This window comes from Piliocolobus tephrosceles, chromosome 4 (assembly GCF_002776525.5).
Source record: "Piliocolobus tephrosceles isolate RC106 chromosome 4, ASM277652v3, whole genome shotgun sequence".
In the NCBI taxonomy this organism is placed as follows: domain Eukaryota; kingdom Metazoa; phylum Chordata; class Mammalia; order Primates; family Cercopithecidae; genus Piliocolobus; species Piliocolobus tephrosceles.
This window is the reverse complement of record NC_045437.1, coordinates 96,719,332-96,728,505: the sequence shown is the minus strand read 5'-3', so window position 1 is coordinate 96,728,505 and position 9,174 is coordinate 96,719,332. Positions and strand designations below refer to the sequence as shown.

The following is a 9,174-nucleotide window of genomic DNA, read 5'->3' as shown; positions in this document are numbered from 1 at the left end:
AATTGTTCTATCTAGTTAGTCTTTGTAGGGATTGCGTTAATGTGCCATTCCTCTATGTAGATGAAAACTATGCTACGAATTAAATTTATGTTAAAATGTATTTGTTCTCCTTAATTTTCTTTCTTCATTCAATTAAACATGCTACATTTACTATGTAACATGCGCTGGTCAAAACATGGAATCCAAAAGTAAATGAGCTAGAAAAGCATCTGCCTTCTACAAGCTAATAAACTGACAGGTGCCTCTAAATTTATCTTATTCTACTAACATTAGTGTAGAGATCTCCTGAATCTTAGGGTCCTTTCCATTTTCAGATTCAAGATTTCCTGCTTGAATGACGAGTAGTAATTTGAACTTATCCTAAGTAATGCCCGGCATTTAAAATGGCCATGCACTCAATTAGAGCATTTAACCATGGTAATTTTGAGTTATTCTGTGTTTCTTAAGTAGTGAAGCTGGATAATTATATTAACTCACACCACAGGAACGTTAGAAGTCTAACAAAACCTAAAATTCAAACCCGAACCCAAAACCACTTCAAAATTCTTTGTATAAACAGAAAATGCTATAATAATAGTCAATGCTATCAATTGTGGTTGGATAACTTGAAAAGAGTAATTATGAAACTTGGAAAAGCAATTTTCAGAATCATGTTGTTCAGTTTATATTTTATATAGGTATATAGATAATTACACAAATAAATGTAAAATATCTTACAATGTAGCAATATATATTTAAAAAGTAACCAGAAACAATTTTATGATTTATCTAGTTTGACACATTTTTAGTTTTTCCTTTTTTACCAGAATGAGAGGAAGTGTTGAAGGTGGAGGAGCTGACACACAGTACCTACAGAAATGAAAAATGAAATTTTACAACTGTTACAAATGTCACATTTGGCTTTTTGGCAACTCAAAGTTTAAAAGAAAAATAACATTATCTAATACACATCATATTAGTTCTCATTTCACTACTGTGAGCTCTTTCTAGAATATAATATGTCATGAAATTCACTGAAATAGATATTTTAAATTGGTTCTTCATTTTTAGTGGGTTCATTTTGTTAAGACAAAGAGTGGCAATTATAATTTCAGATTGCTCGAAATTCAATATGAGATATTCAGAAATATAATTTGTGATTAGTATTTTCTCAGAGAAAAAGTAAGGAATGTAATGAGTATATGACAAGTAAAGTAAAAATTTTCACAGACAGAGTATCTGTGAACAAAAAATCTTACTTAAGGAAAGGACTCTCAAAAAATTTTTAAGTAAGTGAAATATATGAGGTACTAATCAAGAACACCATAAGGATAGTGGATAAGAAAACAATGAACAGGAAGACCCTGACTAGGGCAGAAACAAGATCATAAGAAACAGAAAGTCATCCAGACTAATCCAAACTCTTAAATTATGAGTGAAGCATTGAAAAAACGTAAGAAGAAAGCAGAGGTTGACCAGAAAAGCAAAAAATAAATAATTAATTTTTTGTTGGTACATATGTGTACATATTCGTGGGAGAACATGTGATATTTTGTTACATGCATAGAATGTGTAATGATCAAGCCAAGGTATTTACAGTGTTTATCAACTTGAGTATTTATCATTTCTACGTGCAGGGAGTAATTTTTTGGAGTGATTTTTTTCTAAGGACTGTACAAGCCTACTGCTCAAAGACAACCAGAAGCATACCTAAAGGCAACAAAAATAAATAAGTGAATAAAGTCAATTTATTTAACTGTTTTGAGCAAGGGACATATTCCAGGTCCTTGGGTGTCCCTATAAGAGGGTATAGGAGGAAATTTTAAATAGAATTTTGATATGTTGAATAAAAAAAAGTAGGGCTTAAGGGAAAAATATGAATAAGATGTCAAAAAAACTGGGGGTAACTCAAATAAGTTAATTTTGTAAAGATTTCTCTATAGTTGGTGAGTGGATTAAATTGGGTTAGAGTTACCATTTGTTGATCAGAAGTGAGGAATATATATATATATGGTTTGGAAGATAACCTTGCTTATGGCCTATATCTATGAGCATTGCTTATGTTCAGCTGGGAATGGCCAGTTGCCAATTGGGCAATTTGCCAGCCTAGTATTCCAGTTGGATAATTTTCATTTTCTTAGCAAATTCCAATATACAGCCTTAGAACAATTTTGTGAAACAGATATCATTGCCACACAACATTTTTTAAGTGTAAGTATGAACATTTCTCTCATTAGCAAGTGTCAGTACTGGAATTAAATCTTCGTACACCAAACTCTAAAGTATTTGTTCTATTACTAAATCAACACAACATGATACTGCATTATTTGTATTTGGATTACTCTTTCTTGAGGAGAGGAGTAGTATATTCTAAAGAACACCAGTTGTGATTTAAACTACTGTAATTATAGTACTAATTCTGTAGCTGACAAGCTCTGTGACTTCAGGCATGTCACTGAACTTCATCACTAAGATGAAACCTTAATTCTTTCATCTTTAGTAGGAAGGAGTTGAAGTAATTAAAGTATAAAGCTCCACTTAGTTCAAACATTTTATTATTATTAGCATTATTATTGATTCATTCTTCCTGTGCTCATAAGTACTCAAAAATTGCCAGAAGCAGATAAAAGTTTTGCTGAACTTAAAGCCTATTCAAGCTGAGAGGCAATTTTAAAGAATGAGAAAAATAATCCTACAATTGCAAATTTTCAAAAATAATATGTCAATGTGAACACATTTATAGCCCCCTACACACACCCAGGCCTTAGAAGTGATGCTTGCAAAAGAGAGGCCTTGAAGTTTAAGTTTCTCTAGCTTTCCTATAAATCTGCCTTTTCCAGTGCCACTCACAATGACTTTTGTGGCAGGTTCTGTTGATGCGTCTATAAAGAGGAAAGAGAAGATGGCAGATGGTTACCCAGGAATTCTCCTGATCTCCTTTCAGGTCCGAAGTGTAAGGAGGTTCAGAGGTGGTCCATTTTCACTAGGAACTGTAAGAAACAAAGGACTTCTTACCCTCTAGGAAGGTTCCAAATGCCTCTTCCTGAATCATACTATGGAAGTAAGACCGACTCCTGTCACAGAGAGGTAAGGTACAAGGCGCAATGGTTATAAAGCAAAAGGGCTGAAATACCAAACACTTACATGTTTCTGCTTCAAAATAAGGCAGTCAGCAATACATACTGGAGGAAACAAGGACTTCCAAAAGCTATTGCAAAAACTACACTACCTAAAGGCTATGAAGTGAGAAATTTGGTAATCAAAAACTAATGAATTAGTAATTAGTGATGTGCCATATGGTGTTTTTAACATGATGAAATAGTGAGCTAACCTCTGCATGCAATTGTAAAAGCAAATTCTTAAATGTAAGGAAATCAGCACTAAGTTTCATATTAACTTGCCTTTGTCTCATAGACCTCTCTATGCATTTGTTCTCACAAAATATACCTGGATGGAAACAGAAACTAGGCTATCTTACTGCGTTCTAAAATATTCTGCTACCTAAAATAATTCATGGTTTCAGTTAGTTTCACATCTGCCTAATGTAGCGTTAGTGGTTTTTGTGATTCAGCTTTCAAATAACGATGAGGACACTTTGCACTGACATCCCTCCAAGATAAATTACCAAACCCTTCAAGACATAAGATGATAGGAAGATGAGGTTTATTATTTCCCACACGGTGGTCAAGGTCATTGAGGAAAAGTGGTATGAAGAGTTAATATTACAGGAAAGACTTAGCATCCAAAATTAAATAACATTTGAGATTGAAAAGATATATTATCCCCATAGCTCTGCCAAACTCAGTGTCTACACAAATTATTATCTCTCTTTTAAGTGCCAGTCATGTAAGCTACAGTTCTCTAAGGATAATTTTAACTGCTCTCTGTTACTTAGAAATTTCCTCTATTTTACCTCTCTCAGTCAAAATGACTTGAATTCTTATAATGTCATTTCCCCTTATTTCAGAATTATGTTCTGTGTTATAGAATTTCCAATTGGATATGACTATTTTCTTTCTTCCTAGAAAACATACATAACAACACCATATGTATAACTTGCTAAAATAGAGGATGTTATATTTAAGTTACTCATCGATACTAATACTCTTTGTACTAAAATTTTAATATCTATCTTCACTTTTAGAATTATCAATGTTTGCTGAATGTAATAAAAGTTTATTCTGCAAGTGATATTGTTAACTACTAACCCATAGACTAATACTGAAATTTATACAGAACTTCTATATCCAGAATAAAAAGAAAATATATTATGACTCCTCTTATTTATACTTTTGCTCCTATTTAGAATGCTGTCAAATTACTTATTTTTTACCTTTTAGTTACTTATTTTGATTCAGATTGGTGGACAAGGTATCTACCTTCTGGAAAACTTCTTAATCCTTAAAGAAGTGAGTGTCTACTTATATAGAAAAAGACAAGGAGAAAAGGTCATGATTATCTGTCAGGAAACATGGATCCCCAAATAAATTACCTTCAATAATGTCATACTTGCTTTTCTACATTTTTACTATTAGTAAAAATGAAAAAAAAAAATTCACAGTAAAATAAAATATGTAGGCTGGTGTAGCATGTTAAGATAGTTATTTTTACATATTAATTTTTTCAAGTAAATTTTACACACAAATTTGAGTTTTCAAAAAAATTAGGTTAAGTATTTACCCAATTTTTTTTTTTTTTTGGTCAGCTAAGAGACCATTTATCAAGCTGACATTAAACTGGACTGCAATTCACACTCTAAAAAAGTAAAATTATGTCAAAGGCTAGATACACACATGTGCATATTGCATACATGTGAAATGGTGAACACTGCTGTGCATACTACTTCCATAGGTAGTTTGACCCTATGAAAATAGTGTAGTGTATCTTGAATCAAATTGCAATAAAAGAACAAAAGATAATACTTGCCTATAATAGACATTTGCTCAGGCATTTAAAAAGTGCAAAAATTAGAATGTTTGAGAACTTAAAAATTATTGAAGATGGGATAAAAGTCAACACTCCTTATAAATACCTGAACACGGAGAGTATTGCCAATAAATTCAGGTGGACAGCATATGAGTGAATGTATATCACATAACTTCTACTATCTGGTATATTTCTCTTGTTTTATTCTAAAGATTTACATGGACTTGGATCTTTCATGATGGTTTAAAAAATAATATTACATTGTTTTCCTAGTCTAATAACAAACTTTAAGAAACGCAGTGGAAGGGTGTAGAACTTTCTGTATCTTCTCATACTCCTAAAGTAAATTTGATTTCTATTATGAGGTGATATTTTAGTTAACAATATGCTAAAAATAAAATTGACTGAATTATAAGATTTTCCCCAACATTCAAGTCTCTTTTTAAAACAAATTATGAAAGGAATTCAGTAAACATTTTCCACTTCCAACAGTTTAAGTGAAAGGTGAATGTAACTACTTTTTAAAAAAAACAATTAAAACTAAACTGGGCTGAAGAGCAGCTACGTTAAACCCTGAAAACCAAAGCCAAGCACCTAAACATCTAATATTTTCTATCCAGGATAGGAAAATGAGCATCCCAAGTAAAGAGAACCACAAGATTGATCGAGTGACTAATTAAAAACCACTTCTCTGTTATTTGAGCTAATCGTTACTCAAAGCTTGAAGTTCCTGCCTTCATCATTATTGGTGGTTCCTAGAGTGACAGCTTCAATGTCAAAAGTGACAGCGGACCCAGAAGTAACTGAAGTTAACTCATTAGTCATTTCTTTTCCATTTACAAAAACGTCACCATTTGTATTCATACACATAGCTTGATCCTGCTGCAGACAGTCATATCCATTCTGTTTTTCTGCAAACTCCTCTGTACTGTCTCCTGTGTCCCACAGTTTCAACTCTGAATGTCAATGTCTGCCCACAGAAATAAGTTGGAGTTCTAGAGTAGAGAACACCTGAGGGTTCAGAGTCATTCCAGAATGCAATATTACCTTGACTTTCAGACTGTACCCCTCAAAACCAGCTGTCCATTCATGAGGCACCAATGTGGAATGACCTATCTGGGGGACACTTCAGGGGCTCCACTCCTGTTGACCATCTCCTCAGGCGCAGACTTTGAACTGATAATCAACATTGGAGTCTACTTGCAATACTATGAATTGAGTTTCAGAACCTATGTACACATCCTCAAAATGATTTAAAGTACATTTACAAAACTGTAGCCTATAATCTTGGGCTGTAAAATCATCATCCACCTTACACCATCCTACTGTGATGACTCCAGGTTTCTGTATCAGTTTTCTATCTGTACTGGTGGGAGAGATGCTACTGTTCCATGCTTAGAAACGTGGTCTTTTACTATAAGAATTGAGTCATCCAACTGAGCATATAAACAAGGCACATCAACCAGTAAATGCGCTTCTGGTAAGCTGTCCAACTGAATGCGTGAGACCTTTTTGGTAAAGCTACACAGTTTCTCATTCTCTTCTACAGTACCAACCATGGCAATCTCACCTACTCAGACTAAGTCCTCTGCAGTGTTGACTCCGTGTTCTATGAGCCTCTGGCAGTCATCTAATGGTTTAACAGTCTCCTGTTCAATGATGTCCACCTCTTGCTAAAGGGTTACCAATCGCTCATCCAAGAGCTCCCAAGGGCTCCCTTTAAATCATCAAAATGCTGTCTGAGAACATCCTTTGTCTGTGATGCACTCTTTGATCTGCCTCTGTGCCTCCCACAGCTCCCGCCTGGAGCTCTGTGTCACCTCCATGTTCTCATGAGCCTCATGTAGCAGCAGCTCCATCTCCAGCTCCATTGCCTACCTAATGGAGCCACACATCTGAGGACAGTTGGCTGGGATTCCCACCTGTGCCGGGCACCTTCAAGCAGCCTGGCACAGACTCATGCAGGTTGCCATCTAACTTATACATTTACTATCAGCTCTGACAAATTTGTCTAACAAACGATATATATATATACACACACACACACATATATATAAATCCTGTTAACACAGTAAAGTTATTGATATTCTTGCAATTATACAATCAACTTTATCAAACCCAGTTTCTCTTTTATTTGCTTATATCTATGCTTAGAAGTAATTTTCTAGGATACACATTTCCTGTATTTTCTCTATAATTACTAAATAACTTATAGATTTATACACCTCAATATTTGTTTAGAACAAGTCTATTATATAATTAATATAGCTAATAAAAAATAAGACCTTCTCTGGTAAACATTCATTGTTTGAATTTGGGGGATAAGATAGCAGTGATAGTGATGGTGGTGATGACCCGTCTGGAGTGGCCACTGCGAGGATGCTGGCTGCAGAAGGGGAGGCGACACCAGGGCTGTGTGCTCCTTGGAGCTGGCAGGGGCTAGGAACAGGAAGGAGCCATGCTCCCTACCAAGTTGGTGAGGGAGGAGCCCTGCGCTCCTGGGCGCAGTTGCAGCTGCCCAGTCACTACTCTGAACCTGGGCATCCTTGCACTGTTGGAGGCTCAGGAAGTCCCCCTGCCTACATAGACTTGGAAGTGCCTTCTCCCACTCCCTGGCCTCTCTCCACTCCTGGCACTCACTCCAGTATGGAGCAAAGTTGTAGTTGAGCCTAGGTGCTGTTGCTATCTGGCCTGGTGTGCATGCAATGGGGACAGTGTTGATGCACCAGCTGACCTGCCGCTGCCTCAATCCCTTCCGAACATTGAATACCGAAGAGCGTAGGAGGAGGACTGCGGTGCTGAGGGTGGCTCAGAGCAGATCTGTGGGCACCTATCAGCACAGAAAGCCTGGACTCCACAGAAGACATGTTGATGATGGAAGGCAGACAGAGATTCCTGGATGGAAAGAGGTGGGTCCCTAGTGAAATCCCACTTTCAAGTCAGTGATGGCCTGAAGCCTGGGAGCCAGGCTACCAGTTTCAGGTGGAGTCTGCTACTTGGAGTGAAAACTTACGGTGAACTTTCCAGGCACACCCAAGGTTGTCTACAGACCAATCAGCACACACTTCCTCCCTTTTGAACCCATAAAAACCCAAGACACAGCTTGATTTGCACAGAGGTTGGGATTACCAGCTGCTGGAAGGTGTTACCCACTTTGGGTCTCCTTGACTCTTTGGAATCACCTGCCTGCAGAAAGAAGCTACCCACTGTGGGTTGCTTCTCCACTGACAGCTGGACACTTGTCAGGACCTGCATGCAGAAAGGAGCTACCCATTTCAGGTCTCCTGAGAGTTGTTCTGTCGCTCAATGAAGCTCCTCTCCACCTTGCTCATCCTCCAGTTTTCCACATACTTCATTCTTCCTGGATGTGGGACAAGAACTCAGGATCCTCCCAATGGCAACACTGAAAGAGCTGTAACACAAACAGGGCTGAAACACACCCTCTGCTCACCACATTGCAAGTGATGGGGAGAGAAGAGCTTCAGCTATTTGGGGATCCCAGAACTAGGGGCACCTCAAGCCAAAGCTATGACACCTTCTTTGTGGCTCTGCAGTTCCTGGTGTAAGTTTCCAGGTGCCACCGTGTTCCCTGGTTCCTACAGTGGAAGTCACTTGTGGTACACCTGGTCCAGCTGCACCCTTTCACAGAGCTGGTGTCTGTGGCAGCACCTGGAGTTTTCCACGCTGCTGCAGCCAGCACACCTGGCTGTGTGCAGTGGCCAGACCTTGCACTCACTCACACACTCCTCACCACTCTGTGCCTGGCTCACTCTTGGCAGCCATGGCATCCAGGCCAGTAGCACAAGCAGAACACTGCCAGCCAGGCTCAGTGGTTGGAATGAGTCCAGCAAGACCAAGGAAAACTCAAGTAAAAGTACCACTGGCCACAGAAGTTTCTGGATAGAAAAGTGACACCCTAAGGACCCTGTGACAGGAACGGTTTAGATTTGGGGTCTTTGAAAATCCATTTAGAGAAAATATATAGAAGACCAAAATCTCATGGATAACATTTCCAAAAATGAAATAAAACTGCCTTTACACACTCCAAGAAATAAGCAGGGAGCCAGGCATGGGGCTGGAGTAAGTGTAAAGGGCCTTCAGATCCTGGGTAAGTCTGACAATTGTAAAAGGAAAAATTAGGTAGGAAAAGACTGTGTCTACAACCCAGTTCTGAGAAAGTTTTGGTTAGACTGATAGACTGCCCTTTGAAAAAGTCCTAAACTGGGCACAGAATTGGATAATTCTAGTATTTCATACCGTATTCGGTCT

General features: G+C 37.6%; 1 pseudogene; it reads right to left on the bottom strand.

Annotated features, from left to right (window-relative positions):
- Positions 1-5,499: 5,499 nt before the first annotated feature.
- LOC111542708 lies at positions 5,500-6,782 on the bottom strand (annotated as a pseudogene).
- Between the last annotated feature and the right edge of the window lie 2,392 nt (positions 6,783-9,174).